The sequence below is a fragment of the Corvus moneduloides genome, chromosome 13 (genome assembly GCF_009650955.1).
Source record: "Corvus moneduloides isolate bCorMon1 chromosome 13, bCorMon1.pri, whole genome shotgun sequence".
NCBI classification, from domain to species: domain Eukaryota; kingdom Metazoa; phylum Chordata; class Aves; order Passeriformes; family Corvidae; genus Corvus; species Corvus moneduloides.
The window spans coordinates 2,187,916-2,211,125 of NC_045488.1; the positions used below are offsets into that span (position 1 = coordinate 2,187,916).

At 39.0% G+C, this 23,210-nt stretch overlaps 2 long non-coding RNA genes across 3 annotated transcripts in view; one reads left to right on the plus strand and one right to left on the minus strand.

Annotated features, from left to right (window-relative positions):
- The window catches only part of LOC116450225, a 130,073-nt gene that overhangs the window by 81,440 nt on the left and 25,423 nt on the right, over nucleotides 1-23,210 (minus strand). Inside the window, exons 3-4 of one of the 2 annotated variants that reach the window (XR_004242728.1) lie at nucleotides 14,606-14,681; nucleotides 13,685-13,953 (exon numbers count right to left, since the gene is read on the minus strand). This is a non-coding gene — a long non-coding RNA (uncharacterized LOC116450225). The remainder of the gene's footprint in view (nucleotides 1-13,684; nucleotides 13,954-14,605; nucleotides 14,682-23,210) is intronic. The other variant, XR_004242729.1, reaches the window with a different exon arrangement.
- Nucleotides 674-20,489, plus strand: LOC116450226. Its single transcript, XR_004242730.1, has 4 exons — nucleotides 674-809; nucleotides 8,093-8,196; nucleotides 9,284-9,363; nucleotides 19,363-20,489. It is a non-coding gene; the product is annotated as an uncharacterized LOC116450226 (long non-coding RNA).

Consider the following 23,210-nt stretch of genomic DNA (forward strand, 5'->3'; position numbering starts at 1 on the left):
GTTTGTGGGTATAACAGAAACTGGCTGTTCTACTTGGGTCCAAGTCTGTGATTCCACAAACATTTCTTTAACAACATCATTAACCTAATTAGCTGCTGTTCCAGGAGGAAAGCAAATCTCCTGACAATGTGTATGGGGACAAACAAGGGTCTCAGAAGAACCACCACACTAAAGAGGGAGCACTTCAGCATACTCATTGAGAAACTCTGCAGTACTAGTGAAAAGAGAAAGGAAGATGACAGGAAGGCAGCTGAAATCCAGGAAACATTTCCTCAGGACTGAAACCAAATATCTCTCTCTGATTATGATCCACAGCTTAGAATGCTCTTACAACATCAGAATGTCATCTTCCATCTCAACAAAACCTACCTGAAAGGAAAAAAAAAATAAACACCACCACCATTGAAATGGACCAGTGCATAAAACTCCCAAGAAGTAACCACAACCCAAGTTTCCCTAATCCTAATACCAACATACTATCCATCCCCTCATACTCTTATTTTGCCTAACCAATTAGACCATACATAGACATTTTTTTCTGGATCTAGCTGCCTCCTAGGAGAAGTTACTTCCCTCCTCACTATCACCACTTTGGTGCAGCTTACTGTGCAGGTGATGCTTGAGACTAATTAGAAAATATTCACACAGCCAGCTCTCCTACCCTGATGAGGAACTCTGTTGTCTTCCCTAGTGCACAGACAGCAGAGAGCCCAACATTCCCACTGCACAGGCTACAAACACCAGCCAAAGTAGGCTTCTCAGGGGAGACAGATGAAGGAATTCCACCGTCTGCTTCTGATCATGTTTGGGTAAGTCCTGGGCAACTGACTGCTCTGATTTGGAGCTTTCTAGGTGTTTACAGTGCATTTTAAGCAGCTCAGGAATGTCATTACTAAAAAAATATTCATGAAACTGAAGCAACTCTAGGGCCAGGTAGTAACTAGCTAGATCAGAATTTCTTTTTTTTTTTTTTATTTAAATCCAATTTTAGGCACTGTCATGTGTTATGAAGCCTAGTTCCAAATTGCACCCCTTATCTGCCTCATTTGGGTAAGTTATGAGAAATGCTTCCTTGTTCAGTATTCTTAAGCTATTTGCATACAATAGATACTAAATAATTCAGGGATTGATTTGTAGAAGATGAAGGCTTTACAAAAGGCTGGAAATAGAATTCTTGGAAAACACTTCAGAGTCCCTTAGTTCTGCTGTTGAGCCTCAACTGCTTTTACTTATTACTATTCAAGGATTTTCATTGCTGAGACAGGTGCTAATCTTTCAGAATACATCCCTCAGACACACACACACACATAATACACCATTAGGCAAACAAATGCACATTTTCTCATCTATGAACTATTTTCCTTGCCTTTAGTTGGAAATTTTTGCCCAGTTGCTAGCCATAAGTATAATCCATAGTTTTACTTTCAGCAGTTGTAACAGAGCATTCCCACTCACAGTAAAATTAACATCTGACCTAATGTCCACTGAACACACAAGAAAGAGATCCTCCCATTTCAGTGGGTGGGGAAACGAGCAGAGAGCAAAGGGGTGTGCAGCTATTTGTTGACTAAATCCTAGCAGCTTGAAATGCATATAGTTTACTTCAGGGGTTAATTTATACTGAATTATAGAAGGTTAAATCGTTGACACAACCAAAGAAAGGCAGCATATCCAGATCAACAAAATCCCACGTTCTGATTTATGAGCTATAAACTAATGTGGACAAAGAGTTTCCTGATTGAAGACAAAAGTGCCACCTTTTTACATTCTCTTTTAACTTTTTCAAAATGACTTTTTGTTCATTTATAGTGAGGTAACTATTGAGTTCAGCAGATCAGAGAACCAAACGAAGTCGCCGATTTAACCCCAAGTACTGCAGCCCCCAGCCACAAAGAGCATTTCTGCAACTGAAAGCTGTTTGTGTGCAATTCAGCACAGCTTCAGAGGACCCCTGCTCTTGGGTGTCTGTAACTTGCATCCTTGCAGTGTAGCAACCATATTTCCACAATAAAACTTGTAGGGGTAATTTGATTTTACACTGCCAGCCAGCACTTCATTGCTAGTACTTATGATGCATTACATATTTGTCTGAGAACATTAGCACTCAGATAATTAACTCTTCTGCCGGGTGTCCGGTTTATGCTCTTCACTGAAAACACTGCTCCCACAGAGATATCCCTTGCATACAAGCAAATCTAATCCCTAAATCTCTTATGTGGTCAGTAAATTAAAATCTAGGTTTGTAGCAGTTAAATGAATTCCTTTTTCCTCTCTTTTTCTTTTTCTTCTTCTTTTTTGGCACTTTCTAGCAAAACGGTTCACATACAATCACTCAATGGCTGGAAAGTGGGCTTGGCAGGACGAGCTAAGGCTCAGCATGGCTCCAGTCAAGACAAATGGCTGAATTATTGTGACGTTAGTAAACAGGTAATTAGCTTTGGATGTCATTGTTCACCACCTCAAGCTCATTACTGAAGTCTTACAACACTCTCTTTAAAAATTCAGACCTGTTTGACCTGCTACCAGCTATAGTACATTTCAAGTACTCATGGATAAAGTGCAATCTTGTCAAACTGAAGACACCTGCTCCCAGCAGCAACACTACTTATGAACTGCCAAGTCTTTTGTTACAGTACCTTGAGAAGCAATGATCTTTCCATCTGGAATAACCAGCATCAACTTGGCTGCAACCACTGTAACGCAATCTTTGAATATTTATTACCACATGAAGTACATAGAGATATAAAAGCTGTGTGTACACAAATGCAAAAGGGAGAAGACTACTCATGATAAATTTTGCTGTTTGCCACACAAGTGTTTGAAATTAATTTTCTTTGAAAACTGGCTGCTGGTAACAACTTTCAGTTCTTTTTTCTCTACCACCAGGTCTACCAAGGTGAAGCTCACCCCTGTCTAAATAACTTATTTCCCAGCTGACACATTTAACTCAATCTTGTCTCCTCTTTCTGTTACTCTCATGCTCAATTTTTGCCAACAATTGTTCATCTCGGGGTGGATAATGCATGTTAAGAATTCATCAGGCTCTGTCCTTGTCTCCCCCCAAGGCCCCAGCATGGCACACTGCTTTAGGCTCCACTCCACCAACATTGTTTAAAGCTGGCCCTGGCTCCCTTCCACACCAGCTTTGCAGAGGAGTGTATACTGAACTATTCCTCTTTTCTTAGTTTTTAGTTTGATCTCATTTCTTCAGGTATTCATCCTCCTCGATAGTGGACTGTGTTCCCCAGTTTACTTCTGATTAACAGCCAAGTTTAATCCATTCTGATGCAAGGAAAGCACTAGCACTGGATAATTCTCCCCTTGTCATCTTTATTTTGCGGGGTACAGGGGTAATTTAAGCTAATTACATTTTAGCACTGTGGTCCTTAAAACTCCAATAAAAGCAGTCTAGGGCTTGGGTGAAGGTATCATAGAATTTAGGTTTATTCCCTGCTTCTTTGCTTCAGTGCTTTCCACAAGGGCAATGAAAAGCCTGATCAGAAGCTCAGTGCTCCTCAGACTTCCAAAAGCAGTTTAATTCAGCAACACATTCCTTCCTATCTTCTCTGCCCTTAAGAGACCTCAATGAGCAAAGTCCATTCTGCAGCACTTAATCATATACATGCAAATGTTGCATTTAGAATTTGGAGCCCACTGTGAGCCTATTTTTCTTGAGCTGTTATTTTAAAATGTGCTTTAAATCAATTTTGCGGTAAACATGGGGTTTGTTTCAATAACAGCCATTTTTCTCCTGATTAGTAAATTAACTGTTGTTTCCAATGTTTCATTCTAACTACTACTTGCTCAGAGTCATAGGAAAACAGAGCACTTAGTCAAGACAAACTTCCCTTTATTTCCATCTCAGCAAAGCAAGGTCTAGATTACTTTCAGAAAAACAGTTTTCAGCTGACAAAGTGAAAAATGTTGCATAACAGCAAACTTATAACATAGTAAGAAAGTTTTAATAGAAGGATTACCACTTGCTGTTGTAACTAGTTTAAAAGTCCTTTAAGACTCTGTGCTAAGAACAGACGATTATATTTGCAGTATTTATGTAATTTCTATTGGCTTGCTATGTAATAATTTATGAAAGTTGTGATAGAACAGTGCTTTAATACAGATTAAACTATATTGAGAGAGAAAAATACAGCAAAATTCCAGCATGCTGCACAGAATACCAATCCCAGGTTCATCTAGAACTTTAAAACAATTCAGTTGGAAAATACAAATTGCCTTTTCCCAACCATTGAACAATGTCTCTCAAGCACATGTTTTTCTATGTGGCTGCATTACATGTATCTCTTTGCATGAGGTTATCTCTGTGTCAGACCCCCATGATACAGGCTTAGGAAAAGAAGCAAGTCATTCATATCATCTTCATCCAGAGACGGCACATATCCTTAATGTTATATCCTGGTGCATTGAGCATTGGCCATGTGCCTTGAAAATGTTATCAATGCTATTTGTACACATTTCTCTTTGTTAAGCTGGGCATTCATAACGCAAGTATTGGAGGAAGTTGAGGGTTTTGACTTTATGATTCATGGCAGAACTGTCCAAAACAACTTCAAAGAGTCCATACGAAATTACTCTGACTGTATCAGGGTATTGCAGCATGAAAAAAAATGTGAGGTCTGTCTCACTGAAAAGATAGAGCAGATCTTTTTTACATTGACACTGCTCCCATCTAGAAGCCTGAGAGTTACGGGAAATAATTTTCTCATGAAGGATTTTTAGTTAGGGTAGTAATTGGAGGATAAGTTAGGTTTGACTTTGGTTTGAGGCCGGTCAAGAACTTTGATGTCCAGGAAATCCATTAGCAGATCAGTAAGCTGGTAAGAAGTAAAACGTAAAAGCAGCTAACGACAAAGATTTCATATCTTTATACGTGTAGATGCACACGAAAATGTACCTTCAAGCCCTAGAACCTACAGATCTGCCTCTTGCTTTTGCAAAGTCTCCATTTTAATTAATATCAACTGTAATCATATGGGAAACTAGGCATAATAACAGTAATTAAGACCTTGGCTTCTTAAAACACATCAGACACACACACAAGGGCAAAATCCAATTTGGAGAAATATATGGAGCATTCAAGGGTCGATATGGAGATTCTGTCTCGGCTACCTAAATAAACAGGCGAATCAACCCTATTTAACAATGAAAGTGTTTTTCTTGAGATCTCAAGAGGATTTCCAATTATTCACAAATGACTAACCGTGCACTCCTTTCCCAGAATTATAAACAAGTCACCAGAAAATAGCAAGTTTGACAAAATTGTCCAACAGCCCATTAACTGTACAACTGTGCTAAATAGCCAGAGACAAGTCTAAATCTGCCAGAACCAGTGTCTCTCGAGTCTGCCAAGGGGAGAGATGTTTCAGCTGCAGAATATCCATTTGCAGCTTGCCATCATCTGAATCCTGGAAATTGAGCACTCAAGTGACAACCTGGCATGATCCAGCTCAGGAGTGGCCCTCCAGTTCTTAGGAAAGTCTTTAAAGCTAAGAATGGTGTTGCTGAAAGGAAGTCAGGCTTACTCGATTGAGACAAACACTTGAATTCACAAAAAACCAATTTTACCCGTATTCCTTCAAAATTCTGTTTAGTATGTAATTCTTAATATTTACTAAATATACCAACAGTTTTAGTTGTTGTGAGGAATTTTTCAAGTGGAATTTTTCATATGTGCAGATTTCCACATAAATTCAGATTTACACCTCGCCTCAGCTGACTTTAAGTTTATTTACCCAAATTTCAAGACATGCAGATGCAAACAGATAATTGGGAGAGTCCTGTCCACATGTATATGAAATTAGACTGGGCACATGGGGATGATGCACCTGAACGCAATGAACAAGGATGTAACACAGTGGTGAAGCAAACATTTATCTGAGTTTCAAACCTTTACAAAAAGGCATAACAAATTAGTCAAGTAGTCTCTGCCTCTTCAAGTTTTGTTTCCTACAAGTGTGGAAGGGGAAAAAAACACCCCACAACCCTGATTCTTTGGAAGAAGACATAGTACTGCATGCTTTGGGTTAAAGCAATATATGGGAGTGAAAGAAGGGGACACAATGACTACAGCCTACAGTAAGAAATATTACTGTAAAGGAATTTTTGCCAAAAAAATACACTATTGGGTATTTTTAGCAATGTATTTGTTTGCACTACCTTTATGCAAACAGGATTAGGAGGCTATGCTTACCTTCTTTTTGGATTGGCTGAATACAAATACTTCTTTAGATCAGAGCACCGAGCTCTGTGAAGCTTATCCTTTTTGTAATACCCCTAGAGAAAACTAACGTACAGAATATTGTTTTGAGGTTATGTTAGAGCACACTAACTTGTGAGCCTGCAATTTGGTTTTTGTTCATCTAATGTAAGATGATTCATAATCAATTACGGTTCTCATGTCAAAGGCTCCCAGTTGTCTTCAAACCATCAGATCCAGAGCCATCACCAGCAGGCATGCTTAGAGTTGTTCTTTTTAAGTTGTATGAAATCAACCTGTCTCTATTTGTTATCTCCTGAAAAAGCACTGTTCAGTCTCCTTTGAGGCTCATGCTTGACCCTGACACCAGTGAAACAAGAATGGTTCCGTTACACCAGAAGTTTCTTCTCAAACTCTCAGACAAGTCGTACACAACACCCCTGATCTCTGCTCTGGAGGAAGCACACATAGAAATGTGGGTCAGGCATGCAGATTCAGGTTACTGCCTAGAGGAATATCATCCCAGGTTTACTCCACTGAGAACTGCAGGTTTAAGAATTGCCTTTGGAGTTCTAGAGCTACTGTATTTGAATTCATTCATCTACTTACTTGGACTATTGAGCATTCTTTCGCCACCTAATTTCATTAACCACTTCTCTGATTACGCCTTTCTACTCACTAACAACATCTTAGATTCATAAAGGTTTTAGGAACCACTAACAACTTCAAACTTTTGGGAGTGGGCTGTGGCCTTCAGAAGGGCTAAGCACAGGATCCTGTGCCAGATGATAGGCACTTACACAATGACTGGCATATTTAGATTAAACCTTTTCCTCACTCTAAGAAGCAGTTCTTTATTTATTGGCAAGCGTTAAGCAATGATTTAAAAGAAAAGAAACTACCCTTTAGGGCCTTTTGGCCTTCTTCTAAAGGCATATTATCAATTTCTTTAATTATCACAGTGGTAAGAAAACTTGGTGAAATATTTAAAAGGTGGAGGGAGGAAAACACGTGTTACGCTCATTTAGGACCACTTGAAAACAGATTATTCTGAAGATGGAAAGAGAATCATTGAACATTTAAATAATTAATTTCAGCAAATACATTAAATGCTAAACAGTGTAACATTTTGACTGACTCAGCACAATCAGCTTTCGCTACTTCCAAATTGCTATTGCTAAATTGCCATTTGCAGGAATTTCAGCACAGCACAGTGTAACTCACTAGTCAGCCACGTGCCCTGTGCACAGACAGAACTAAGATACAAACAGCCTGGTGACAGCCTGGCTACGACAACTAGATAGAAATCACACAAACAGACACAGAACTTCTACCATGTCCATCTCTCTGAGCAGCTCCCCTGTTTATAAAATATTAAACCCTGGACATTTATTTTAGTTAGGATTTACAGTAAGTCATCTGCCATATTGTTGAGCACTTACAGGTTTCTATGGTTGAAAAGGAGAAAGCATAATTTCTCAAGCTTCATTGCTTGCTACAAGATGAGAAAATAGTCTAGTTAAGACTGCTCCTACCAGTGTCTTTATCAGAGCAGGAAGGCAGGATGAGAAGTAGTTTTTGCTGGTTCAGATGAGCTGCACCAATTCCCTGATGCATAGAGCATAAAGAGCCAAAAGCAGGCAAATGCACAAGGTCAAAAGTAATAAAAGCAGGTTCGTAAAAGCTAGTCAACATTTCTCTATGCTTGTGGTTTTTGGTTTTGTTTGGGTTTTGGTTTCGTTTGGGTTTTTTGGGTTGGTTTTGTTTCGTTGTTTTTGGTTGTTTTGTGGTTTTTTTGGGTTTTTTTGTTGTTTTTTTTTTTTTTTTTTTAATGAAGTGTATTTGTAAAACATCTATTTTTGTTTCTTTACATCTAAGTGATACCAGCCAGGTACTGCAATCTCAGCCAGCCAAGCTGAGTAAGGTTAAAGAAGGGAGCCTCTTCCAAAGACATTGCTGCTCTAAGAGCTCCACACAGTCTGGTAAGCAGCACTTTTTTGTCAACAATGTGAAAGCTTAAAATGCATGGGTTTTGTGATGTTATGCTGACAAACAGGCAGTTGCAATTCTTCTATATGAAACATTATTTAACCTGCATGCCAGCAAATTGCCTGTCCCAGGAGCTGCAATTTTTCACATGAGCCATAAAGGCATTTCTGAGCCTTTGAGTTCAGACCCCAATTCTCACGGTACATTGTGTGGGAAAAGAAGGTACACCTCCCAATTTCCTGCCAGGTCCCAGCTGACGATGACTCTCTCTGACTACATTCTTCCAGTATTTTGAGTTTAACATTGTGCTTTCCCATTTAGATTTCTATAACGTTTTGTTTTGTTTCCCTGTGTTTTGCCAAACAGTGCTCTACCTTGACAGAGCTGCTGTAATTTATATACGGTTTGCATATTGATTTCTGTAGTACTTTGAGACCCTTCAGGCAGAAGGTTATCACAATATAAGGTTTCTTCATCTGTCATTTAAGCTAACCTTTAAAAAAGACGGAGCTCAGTTCAGTCCAGATGTTTATCAAAACTGTTCTAAATCTCTAATGTCTGGAAAACCAGAAGGAACGGGTTTTTTGAGAGACTTTCAGTACCACTTAATACCAATTCAGACAAACTACCATATCCTGTCACTGTAATCACATGGGGTACTAATAACATCTAGCATTTCTGTAGGACTTTATAAAGATGAATCACCACAACAGTCCTTTGCAGTATTATCCCCATTTTATTATTGAGGAAAGAGAGTGTCTGCTTTTACATTATACCATAAAATGACCTGCTCTTTCAATCTAAAAAAACAGCAATGAAAGATGCAGAAACTACTACTCTAACTTCCCCAGCTCTTGTTTGGTGAAATGCTGTTTAAATATTTAGATCCTGCAAATTCTTGTACCATAATAGAATGTAGTTAAAAAAGCAGGCCTCTGAATAATCAAAGTGACACTCTCTTTTGACTCTGCTCTGACTTAACAGCAATATTTCAATTTATTGCAATTTTGATCATGGTAGAAAAGTCAGCTCAATGAAAAAATAAAGACACCTGTCACTACTCACTATTTTCTCATGCAGCCTTGAATGTGAGATCCTATCATTTCGATAAAGCATCAACTTCTTGAAATCACAACAGCTCTCCATAGGAAAATAACAAGGTATGTATTCACTGTGTACATATCACAGGCTGCAATATAGTCCATTATCTATTGAAACACCTCCTAGTTCCTGCTTTCCATGAAAGGCCAGTGAGATTGAAAAATCTGGAAGTTGTTTTTATTTTGGTCCGTTGTTTTGGGGAGTTTTGTGTTCTTTGAAAAACCTCAGCCTTCACGACTAACATCACATGTACTAGAGAACCTTGAAAAACATTTTTGTATCTCTATCAGAAATCTGAAGGACCTAAGTCCAAAAGATGCTGTCCCAACTTCACTAATCACAGAAGCCACAACAAACAAACAAAAAGTTCAGCATCATTCTGGACTCATTTCCAAATGAACATTTATGTGGCATATAAACCTAACAGTACACAACCTGGGAAAAAAAACCTCTACCATAAAATAGGCTCTGCGGAATTAATTAAGTACCAGCTTGACTCTGCTTCACATTAAGCAGAGTCGTCTAAGAAAGAATCATTGACAAAAAAATCCAACACAATTCCACTGCTGACTCCCAGGGGTCACAACCTGGGAGTTATCCCAAAATACTGCAATATGGGTTTCATGGTGACTATACTCCAAATTGCACAAGACATAAATCTTTCCATATTAACAACACATGGCTTCCTGTCAAACACTGATGGAACCATCATGGGTCCACGGCTATCGTTGTTGAGTTGGAATTTTCTGGTGAAAGGCCCTTCAGTCCAGACCATTTTGAGATGTGACCTTCTGGAAGAAAACAATTCACAAGAAATGGGTCACCACATCCAAATTCTGCCCTCTGCAGCAAACTGGAGAGCAACCAAAAGGGACTTTCATTAGTCCAGTTCTGTAGCCGGATAGAGAAATCAGTGTCATGTTAGATACCTAAATGTAGAAAAACTCCTTGCAAACACAGAGTTAAGTAAACCCTCAAAAACTGCATATGGTATTGTGTTAACTTCCATGACAATTCTTTGTGGCAGGACACATCCTCATGAGTAATGTACTTTCTAGGCATAACACTGAAACTGGCCAGGGGTATTATTCCAATTTCTAGAAAGGGCAGTTGATATAGATGAGAATCGGTGCTGTTTAGCAGAGGAGACAGCAGCACTGACCCACATATTTTAACAAGGATGCATGCACATGCAGGATAATTCCAGTAATTCACATCAAAGTTACAGGCACAAGAGGTGTGGATCAGGGCAGATGATGGTAATTGAACATGAAGACTACAGCAAAACAATTTTGTAGTGTGTTTGAAGACATTAAAATAAGAGTCTTTAAAAATGGATGATGAGTGAGCTCCTATTTTAATCACCCTCCCAAGGATTCTACAGTCCATGTCTGAAGCCAAATTCCAAATCTGTTGCAGCCTAGACTGAGTTGCATTAGACAAAAAAACCTTCTATGCACAACCAGTGTTTTGTCGCACACCACTCAGCTTCCTAGAAGGCATGGCACTTGAATTTTGCTGGTTGAACCTGTCATTGTCACAAATGTACTGCTGCTTCCTCATTGCATGAATAATGGATTTAGATCTCCCATGTTACTATGAAGGAAGATGAATCAGCATTCAAAACTGTGGCATTTCTTAGTTTCACCTAACAGAAGAAAAACTGTAGAGTATTATGGATCCTTATTCACATTCCTTTAGAGAAAAGATTTAGTGTGTAGGATACAATCCCTGATACAGGTACAGAGAACACACATGGGCCTCATTTTCCAATGCCATGGACAAACCTAAAGAAGCAGTCTGATATTGCTGCCGAGATAAGCAGCAGTTACTGGGCAGCAGCCAGGCAGATAAAGCCACAGTATTATCCAAGGCAATATTGCCAGTGTCATTCTGGAACAGTAACTTTACCTACCACCAGTAGAGAAACACAGTAGATTGAATACCTCTCTAGCTGCTTCATGCACTGCAAGGCTGCTCTAATTGTGTAGCTGTAAATCCTCCGTGAAAGGGAAACCCTGGGCACAGAAAGCCAATACAAGAGACATTGGACACCTGCTTCCATCTCTGTCTTGGTTGATTTAGCTTATTGTGAGTAGTCATGTGAGCATCTTTCCACCCCCTCTGTGTCTGGCCACTGCCTACACTTCCAGACTTCGATTTAAACACCAAGCAATCGGGTGCAGCAGCCGTTGCCCTATGTCTTTACTAGAGGATGATCCGTATGAGAGTGTGTCCCAATGGCACAAGTGTTAGATACTCTCCCCCAAGACAAGCTACATGTTTGATAATTTAGTGAAAAACTAATTTTAATAGTAGTTAATGTAGTTAGATTAAAAAAAAAAAACCTCAGTCCTCTCTCAGTATTTTCTAGAACTAATTCTCTCACTATCCTGATTTATCCAACTGTTTTACTATTGCTCTGCTGGCTTTTTTATCTTTCTGGAACAAATTTAAGACTCTTTTTATTTAATTGCTCTTATTAATATTCATATATTAATGCGACACATTTATTATTCAAGTTGATAACAGTGTCTGTCTTCTAACAGCCTTAATTCAGAGAATGAAGATCCTAAGGAAATCAGAATGACATTGTTAAAAGTCAAAACATTACTTGTTTTGTTTCCAGCTATACTGGAGCTTTTTCGGGTCCAACGACATTACATGTATTTGAGCAGGAGTAGAAATGATGCACAGTTTTCTCAATACCCACTAATTGCTGTTTCTTGCCAAGTTGCCAGTACGACATTTCAGTGAGCCCTTCTCCAACGCCCTGCTTCTACCTTCAGACCTTAGACTTTGGAAGTCTGACAAAAGAGTGGATTAAAACACATGGAGAAAAACTGACCCAAAACCAAAGGAAAAAGCCATGTTTAAAGCGAATGGACAAAGAACAAGCGAGTCTGACAGAGATGTCAAACAAGTGCTGCCTCACATTTACTCGTAGAAAAGCAGAACGTTGACCTTAAAACAGGGGTGGGAAGCTCTTGGTTTTAATTTTCAGTTTCCCAAAGACACTGGGATGCCGGGCACTGGCACCACATCCCATAAAACAGGAAGATGCTGCCACCTGCAGGTGGGAGTGCCAGGAAGGCCCCAAATCACAGCCCTGGGTCCCCACACCACGGGCACGAACCCCGCGCTATCTGCCACAGAGATGCTGCATCCTGTTTCTTAGTCTAGTGTTCAGAGAGCAAGACAGGCACATAAATCAGCATCTTCTGCACAAAATAGGAGCTTTTGCTTTGTAGTCTTTAGAGTGCAAAGATCCACTACAGGAAATACAAGACCTCTTCAAATCCTCACCACATGACACTTCCACCCCCATGATGCAAAGATTAAAGTAAGTTATTCTTGTAAATAAGTCCATGAATCCTCATCTAAGATCGTATCAACATCCATAGAGGCCCAAATACCTCTCATGGCTGTACTTGTAGCTTGCAAGTTATGGAAATTTGCGTTTTTAGCTTTATGATGCTTATTCTTAGTTCTAAGGTGGGTTTCAAAGCACAGTTCTTTATAACAAGAGCTCAAGAAAGAGTAAACTGAGAAATTATTTAAGAAGAGGCTTAAAACAATACAAAGAAATTGGCACTATAGAGGAAGAAAGTCTGTAACTATGGTTCACTCCAAATTAGGGTTTAGCATATAACTTCCATATTCAGGAACATACTTGGAAGGACTCCATGCTCTCAGTGAAATATGGAAAGTCTCACCTTTTGAGTCCAGATAGTTTACAAGTTTATAGTCCTATTACCATGCAAATATTAATAGTTAAAAAAAAATAAATAAAAACATCTAAAAAAACAAACAACAAGAAGTCTTAGGAAAAAAAACAAAACCAGTTCCTTTTATCAGAGCCTTTTTCTCTGAACAGTGTATTTTACTTTTTTTTTTTAATCAGAGTGTAAATATTGTATTATGTTTATTCAATAATACTCCCATCAGCATGCCAAACAGCACAACTTTTTTGACTAGGGACACAGTAAACCTACAGTGTCTGCCAAAATTTACTCCCTTAAGGCATTAGGGAGTCTCTTGAAAGTAGCTGTGCTTTGAACTGCCCTGGCTCCTGTGGGTTGTGTCTGATTAACTGATATTTTACATAACACTAGCAACCATCACCACAGCAAAAAAAAAAATAAAACAAGTAATCTACAAATGCAGCAGGCACCTTCCTACATTGCCTGTTGCAAACTAACACACAGCAGATTATTCCATTCTGTGTAAATAGCAATGCAGCTAGGACAGCCACTGGAACCCAGTCTGCTTCAACAGCCAAATCTGGTGATCCAAGTCTTCATTTTAAGAAGGCAACAAACTTAGCCCTAGTCCTAAATTTTAGAGACATAGAGACTCCTAAAGTTGAATGAGACCTACCTGCAAAGGCACCCTGAACTTTGCAAGCACTCCAGAAACTAACAGCGTTAACAGCACTCTGCAGAGAGATGGACATGTGGAGCAGCTTGTTTGCCTGCATGCTGAGCTGGGCAAGCAGCAGCCAACTCTGCCTCAGATCCTGCAGACTCTTCCAGCCTCCTTCAGATGCATTCCCTGGACAGTCTGCACAAATGCCAGGACATCAGCTGTGTATCAGATTGCAACATGCTCCCTTTGTGTTCACAGGTTTCAGTTCACAACTGCAAAAGCTGAAGTAACATTCAATAAAATACATTTTTTGTACTCTGCTTATGAAAATATCTGACACTAATAGACAACTGCCGCCCACATGCAGCACACTAGGGATCTCCATAGCTAAAAGTATGTCATGCACCAACTTGAATAATGCACTAATGCTTGTTGCTAGTGGCTATAATAATTCACACCTCCTGTATCAGAGACAGAAGTCTACCCAAAACACACTCATGCCAGTGGGCTACATATGCAAATTACACTGTGCTGGGCAAAGAGATTAAGCCTAGAACAGTTCTGGCTGTTTTATACTCATAAACAACATCTTTATCTCTCTGCATATATCCAGATTAGGACAAATGCATCAGTGCTTTTAGTACATTAGAAAGGCGAATATATGCACTGCAGTAGGGGAAAAACAGACACTTTGCTGATTCTCACCAAACTAATTACTGGTGGGTAAACCCTGGATTGAGTGAAGCCAGCAGTTATATTGGCATGAAGTCAAAGAAGAATCAGCCTTGATGCATAGAAATGCAGCACACTAAAACTTAGGATAAAAAATTCTGCCTTTAAAAATTTAGTGATAGCTTTCTTAATTTAAACTCACCTATACTGTATTGGAGCAAAACAGCGGCCTGCATAACAGGAATACTGAAAACAACTTACAGATCTGGGGAAGAAAATTCCTACTTGGATGCCATTCTCTTGATCTTGTCCAGCTGAGCAGAGCGGGAAAGTGGCTCTGCAAATGAAATGCAAGAACATGAATCAATTCATTGCAGCAAATATAAAAATACAACGCTGTTACATTGGTCAGACTTTCCCTCATATGCAACAAGCAATACATTGTATTTTCAATCTGAAGGATTTATTTCCAATTATTGGAAGACAAAATGAAAAAAATACAGGTCCCGATACTGTTTGCAGCTCTATGCAGACAGACCGCTGTGTCTGCATGAGTCTCCTGCCAAAAATCACAGTCAAAAAGTCTGACAAAAAGAATAAAACCAGCTTTGACTTAGTCTGAGCTGGGATGCCTGGGACAAGTCCATCTCAAAAGACATCCCTGTAAATTCACCTAGGTTTAGATCTGCAGCAGAACTAAACAACCCCCTCCACAAAAACGCACAGTCCCTCCCCATTCCCTCAAAGAAGGGGAATGGGGAGTGAAAAGAAAGATATTTTCTTTTGCTCTCATTTCAACACACACCACATATTCAGAGAGAAGTTCATCACTGTCCTAATTAATTGCTGTACATCGCTGAGTGCTTTCATCCTTTATGACAAATTGTAGAAAGAAAATATCTTTCTTTGCTTCTTATGGCACCTACTGTAGGCAGAGATCAATTCCTCTTGATCCAGTAGCCACTCAGTGTGTGATCTAAACCTCACAAAAGCTTAGCCATTCCTTCTTTGTTTGATCACTGAGACACTAAACTATCAAAAACTTCTTTATTCTATCACTTATTACCATTTAATAGCATGAGACCATCCAAGTGCTGTTATTGTACTAAAAGATGGCATCAGCATGACCCATCATGTCCCATCACTCTAAGCTTTCCACTCATCCCCAACTAAGCAGCAAACAGGGTCTTTGATCCAAGATTCAGTCTCTTCCTTACAGATTGGCATCTTCTGAAGTATAACATCAGAACACCTCCATCCATCCAAGTTTTGGCAGTTAGAAGTCTCAGCACATAACGAAATCATTTTGAGAAGCAGAACCCATCTGACACTAAATTTTATGGCATAAGAGGCCTCTCAAATTGGGGAAGATCTACACAAAGAGACAGCCCTGGACTTCACAAGCACTGCAAGAGCCCAGAACACAAACCAATGCACAGCACTAACCTCTCATCTGTGGGGGGCTGCCCAGGTGCTCACGTGCCAAACTGGACAAGCAGGAGTTAGCTCATCTCTGACATTTATCAGGATGCATTCAGAGAGGCTGTACCCAAGCTAAACAGCAGCTTAGAGCCACTGCTGCTTTCTTTGGACAGTTCACACAGCTGCCAATGGATCTCCTACTGCTGCTGAAGAGTCAGGTCTTGAGTAACTAGAAAGCAAAGGCAGGAATGCTAACCTGATTTAGATTGCTTCAATATTTAATCAGTACTGATTGGCCTTATAAGTCTCACAGATAAACAGCCAGAAACTGAAAACGTAGGATTTTAAGCTCTGGATGAAGCTGGGGGTGGGTGAAGTACTCCTACATTCTTTTTCTCCATACCATACTATCAGCTACTAAATTTGAGAATTCCTTGTCACTCACATGCAACACATTTCTGCTCATCCCTCCCCACTGTATAATGGGATCAAAGATGACTTATCTGAATTATCCCACAATTGTAATGGAGAATCTCTCTGCTCTGCACGTGCATTTTGCAACATGACTCCAAGTTTCAATAGATTTGTCCATAATGCCCATTTCAGCTGATAAATGATTCAGTGCTTGGGGAAGAGGGAGCAGCAAAAAGACTGAGACTTACTGCTTTAATACTGGGATCATGTCTTAAGGCTTAGATTGTCTTATATTTAGCAATATGAACAAAGTAAAAACCTGATTTTGCCACATTTCTCAGTGGTCAGAACTAACAGAGCAGATGAAATCACAGCAAGAGAAAGCACCTCTGCAGTGGTGCAAGTAGAACTATTATTCACTTCATGGCAGTAAAATGGGGTAAGCCAGCCCCTAATCTGCCCTCGGGTAAAAGGCAGGGAAGTGATACCAAGAAATCTCCTGCTGGATCTAATAGGTCCCGAGGGGAAATCATCTGAGTCTTATCTTTAACTCAGCTGAACCATAAAATGGGATGAAAGCAGACCTGAACAGAAGACAGATTCTGTAACTAAGCTGCTTGTTACGAAATTCTATTACAAAATTTCAATAGCAATTTCTGTGTCAATATTTTACAAAATAAAAGGAGTTAGAAAGAGGCAAAAAAAAATGCAACTCAATTCGGATCAGAGAAAAACAGCTACTGAAATAAGGTACTCTTCACTCTTTCCTTTCTATAGCTCAATATTCATTAAAGATTTTTTTATAAGTTTAGGATATCAAAAATCAAGTCCAGGTATATCATTATCAGTATCTTTACACTGCTTACAACCCTACTAATGCTGGGAAAGAAAAATAGTTTTACACAGTTTTCAGAATCTCCTTGCACAAATCTGTTCAAGGGTCTCCCATACATGGGTATCTCCTTCGGGAGAATGTCCTGTTGGGGATCCATGGACTAATATTGTCCCACTTATTCTCCCATGCAAGCTAAACCTTGCAGGTTAGGTTTCAGCAGGTGGGATTTTTAGATCAAGGATATACTAGGCCTCCTTCCACGTAAAAAGTAGAGTTGGGGTTTTTTGATGGAAGCTTTGTAGTGCCTTCCCTGCCCACTGCCCTTATGCCATCCACCGAGCAATCTTATCTTCAAATGTGTTCAAGTGAAGACAACTCTGCATAAAGAGCTTAAATTAAATTAAGCTCTCTACCCCAGAATATATATATACTGTATGACCCACATTTAGTTTTTTATTTTTGGTTCATACTGTTGAAAAGAAAATCTCTTCTGATGCACCCAAATGAGAAGCAGAAGAATAAGCTAGTGCAAGCTCTGTCAAATACACACTTTGAGAAATGGCATCCTAGTTTATAGCAGATTTATAGTTCTTATCTCAAGTTTCCAAAGTTCATCTGAATCTCCAATACAGGGAATTTCAATGTATCAGTAAATCTTTTACGTCACGAAGAAAAGTCACTCAAAGAAGCAATGTCCCTTATCAGTGGAAGAACTGATAAATCTGAAATAATATATAATTCACGATGACACATATCAAGACACTATAGCAAACACTGACACAAGACCTATTTATGGCATTGCTTTGCTAGGCGTATTCCCTACAGAACTATCTTTTCTTATTCTGACCCAAACAACTGCTTTGATAATGCACATCTTTTCAGAGCTGGGTAAAAAAAGCAAATCTAATTCAGCACCCATTTCTCATGATAGAAAACTATTGGCCCTCAGCCAGCAACATATAGAAGTATATGAAAATTTAAGTGCAGATCAAAGAGAAATGTGACATGGTATGGCTACTTCAAAAAATTCATGACCTCAGACACCAAACTATCCATTGTCTGAAACATGCTAATACAAATGTTAAACTGTCCTTGGCTGGGGAACAAAGGTTTTGTTTAGTTCCTTCACACCATCTTTGTCAGACTGTATTGTTTAATACATTTGTGGATTCACAAGCTCTGTAGAAACACAGTCTTCTCAAATCTCTCTGATATGGTTCATTGCCACCCTGAAATTCAGAATCTGGAAATACTCTACAAATTTTAGCTAGAACTCGCAACAACCTCAAGAACAAGGTCACCACCAGACAATTTTGGGAAGTGCATTAAATTTAGTGACTACAGATGACATAACTGTCATAAAATATCACGAGTCAGTATCACAATCCTTGAATATTAAAACTAGCTTTTAAATAGTTTAAATATCACTCAAAACTACCTGGGATGATGTAGAATTTGAAAAGAGGCATAGCTATATATCTGGAAAAACAAGAGAAACCATTTCCCTGCCAAGGCCATTACTGCAGTTCACCTTCAAATTAACAACCAAGTAATAAAAAAATAATAAAAAAAAAAAAGAATCTACAGGAGAGACAATGCTCTTGAGACACAGAGCAGGGAGGCATGTATTTCCATAGTCACCTCTACATCAGGCATTAGCCAAACAATGTACCTACAGTGGCTGGCAAATCAGTTAAACTAAGAAGGACCCAAAAGCTGGCACAGATGTTGCACACAAGTTTCACACTATTTAGCCAATTACGGTTTTTTCTCTCATCTTTTTAAGTGAGTCATACAGCATAATATCATTTCAAATGTTAATATATTTGGTTTGAAGAGAGAAAATTATTCCAAACCTGGCTGTGCTGCAGTCGAAGCAGAACTGTGCTCTGAACAGCAGCAGATGTGCTGTCTACAAAGTCTGTTCAGACCAGCCTGTGAGATACCAGGCCATTAGAAGAATAGAGAGAACCTTTACAGACTGGACAGGATTACAGTTTAATGATATGTTTTCCGATACATTTTTTTAAAAGATAAAGAAGGTGGGTGTAGACTGGTGGAACAAAGGAACATACATGCAGGAAACAAGGTTTACAGAGAATTCAGACAAGGAGAAGAATAAACCCAGTAATAGATGTACTTGGGTAAACACCACAGCAGTTATATTGAAGTGGTGGAAGTGCAATAATGTCTACAAATGGGAGTGGAACAATAATTTTATGCACACATACATTTGATATATACAGATACACACACACACATATATATATACTTGTTCAGTTTAGTAAGGTTAAGGGCTGATTGAAGCTGACAATGCTTCTCATCCCTTCCTCCCCCCTCCTGACAGGAAGAAGTGCATGAGAAGATGAATCCTCAAAGACATGCTGCAAACAAAAAAGCAAGCCAGCAATTCCACATGCCTTGAGCTACATCAGACTACCCTTGTTAAGGTGAATTTTCAGCCATCTTCTTCCCAAAGGCATATGCAAAGAGTATCTCAGGCTCTTGTGAAGCATCTCCTCTGACTAGCATAGCCCACACTGATTTTTTTCTATAATATATTAATAAAATTGAAAAATCTTTGTCATCTCAATGGATCAACCTGCAGTTCTGGGGCATCATGAGAAGAACCTCAGCACAAAGTTTTAATCACCAACTGATTTTCTGCATTTAAATTCAGTAATAAATTCAGTATATGTAAACTAGACACAGATATTAGGTGGTCCAAACTTGGCCTTTAATCAGTCAAGTGATCCTGTTTTCCATCTTCATAGTGGCCTTCCAGACAAAAGGTAAAAGCAGTCCATTAGTAAGTATGGATTGCTGAGGGTCTGTGATAATGGGGGTTGTATAATAAAGCTAAGATAAGAAGAGGCTAAGACATACAGCAGTAATGAAATTGCCTGCCTCATTCCCAAACAGAAAAACCTCTCAGTTAAGCATATCAGATAACTCCCACTAAAACCAATTTTGTGATACAATTTTAACAGTAGGATACAAGTCATCCCCTTCCATTCCCAGGTGTTCACCGTTTTAAACTCAAACAAAATGACCTGTATCAGTATAACTTACTCTACTTCTGTCCGTGAAGCATGAATAAAGGGGAATCCTAAACTATAAAACCAAGAATCAGGCCAGAAAAACTTATGTAAACCAGCCCATAGAGCCACCTTAGAGCAGAAGGGAAAGAATCTGTCACTTTCTTCAGCTAATCTTAATATGTGAAGGAGGAATTCACCTTACTCTCTTCTTTCTTAGCTGAACAATAAAAGAAAATAAAGTGTTCCTGAATAAAATGTTTTCTGTATTCAAGCTGGTTTATATCATAGTAGGAATTTTAAATGTGAAACTATGCAGTGGCATGTTACAGAATAAAAGAAACCAGAAAATAAGGAAGAAATATTCATCTGGCATCTATAGGAACAGAGGATCATGTAACAGATGGAAAGGGGAGTCAGCTCCAAACACTGAATAACCTTGTCTGTCACCAGCCTCAGATGAAAAACCTGCCATAATTAGAGGGTTCTGGACAGCAAAAAATGAGTGCACTAAGAAACAGAATATTACTGGTAGCAATAATTTCAGGACAACATCTGATTTGGCTGATATTCTTTCTCAGAAGCATTATTCTATTCTTTTTCCTAAAGAGACTAAACACAGTCCAGAGAATCACTTCATAAATTACTCCTGTTCTTCAGGGAAAAAAACAGCAACTATTCTCTTGACTTCCAGCAATAGAGGACTGATTTCTTATGTACATGGGTGTGTCTAGTTTATTCAGTATGCATCTATGGATTGAAACTTTGGAGATCTTTATTTTATAAAGCAGTAAAATATCATTAAGAATGTTTACTTAATGTCTTGCTTTAAAACAACACTTTCATAACTTTTAAGGTTATGATAACAACCTTTTCAGAAAGTCCACGGAAAACTAGGAAGCGCTGGAAAAGGAATTTCTGAGAGCTCTTATCACTGTTTATAACAAAAGATCATCCTTTCATGCAAAGTGTCAGGTAGGAATGGCTTGATGATAGGACATATGATGTGTTATCCACTAGTGGTTTTTTAAAATCCAGATAGGTTTCATAAGACAATGATTTTACTGAGTTTCAAAGTGAATGTATTCCCCATCTCTTCTCTCTCAAAAAAACCCCCAACTGAACACATAAGAACTTCAGAACAATTTGCTTAAAAGAACATCACCACTGAAGTTGCTATGACAGACTTGAAATATAATCCTCTAAACCAGCTTAATTTTCATCAAACCTTGTGCAGATGCTACAGAGATGACACATTACTTACACCATCATAAAAATGATAGAAGGCCCACAGTGGAGGCATTCTAAGTAACAATAACAAGAGATCACCTTCACTGAAGACTAGGAGAGAGTTTTCATTTTTAGACAGTTATTTATATGCAAGGGAATGAACTAAGAACTAAACAAAAATGAAATTGCCAGAAATGCAAGCCATTTTCCTGTAGATTCCTCAACATGGAATGCTTCTCTTCTTGACTTGCTTGTCCCTCTGATACGATAGGACTGCACCAATTTTAAGTGCTAAGGACTAGGAGGCCAATTGCAATTACCAGACCTTGCAAATTAGCAAGTAAGCAAACAAACGCTATTAAAAAGCCCAGCCAAGGGTAACACAGCATGTCATTTACTTTGTTCATTGTTTTTCCAAAGTGCAATTTAGTCTCCTAACACTCCACAGCACACCAGTGAGTGTAGCGGCCAGAAAAAGCATAAAAGCTCCCACCATCAATGTCTGTTTACTGGGTTTTGCAATCCTGTCCTCTCAGCCTGTTTCAAGAGCTGAGACTGTGGTCCTGGAGACAATTCAGAAGAACAAAAAGCACTGTGGCACCACTACTGCGTGCTGTAATCTGCATGTGTGTTGCAGCTACCCTGAATGCCTGCAGATGAGTAAGGTGCCTTCCAGTCCACAAGAAGGTATCAAGTGTCCTGTTCAACCAACAGCAATCAGTATTGGTCACAAACAATTCATTATTTATAAAGCAGAAGTAACCACAAAGAGTTTAGACTAAACTATGTCAGTATAACATATCTTGTTTAATTTTGATGGTGACTACTAAAAGGCCAATTGCAGACAGGCTGGAGCAGGACAGACAGGGTAGAGTCACAGTATTAATGGTTTAACACCTCTCCTGTTCTGGTGGCAACATAAAGGTGACCAGGAACACTCTTCTGCATGCAGTCATTAAAACTGCAGAGAGATGGGGCAATGCCACAAGGGGGTTGTGACAACTATCAAGTCTACAGTTTTGCAAAGCTGGAGACATTTTCACAGTATGGATATTAAATCAAGGATTTAATCTGTACATTTAATTCAGGGATTTTTTTTCTTATTTTTCCTCCCAGCTCTCTGCTGATTTTTTTATAGTAAGAAGCTCTGACACAGGGTACAATTTCCAGGCTGATGTGCGTGTCAGCAAAAGGGCTTCTACTGCTCAGCTCTGACTGCAGGCACGTATATACATATCCACAGTGGGCTAAAGTTTTAGCTGCATTAAGGCACAGCCATACTACCTCAAATCAAAAAGTACCTACCTCAGATCCAGCAGGAGATCCCCAGCCCACATGACACTTTGTTTTCTGCAACTTCAAGTACATGTGAAAACTTCTTATTTTTTGGCACTTCTTGAACTTTTAAACCTGCAAGCTTCTAGGCTTTATTATTCCTCAGAAGCCCTCAAGATTTCAACAGATGAACACTGTTTTCTTCTTAAAACACACCCAAGAACTCCACCCGCACTTCAGTAAAGAAACAGTATTGAGCTAGACTTCCCACCTCACCACAGCTGTAAGGGGAAACTACAGCCTCTGGGAACTATGATAATATTAATTGGTATCACATCCATTTACTGTTCACAACATTTTAAAATATATAAATACGTATTTAAGTAACTCCAAATAGGGATTCCACTTCATAAGGGGGGAATTAAATTATAACCAGCAGCTCATGAAGTTTGTGATCAGTAACCAGTAATAAGGCAGACACGCATTCCTGGAGAAAGTCTTAAAATTAACATGGTTTGTTATTCCAATTTAATTGGGTCAGATCCTTGGCTGGCATAAGGTAATACAGCTGTAATGACTTAAATTAGTCTATGGAAATAGGGAGAGCTTCAGCTATTCCACTGCCATAACGGGTCCATTACAGGGGTTAAGT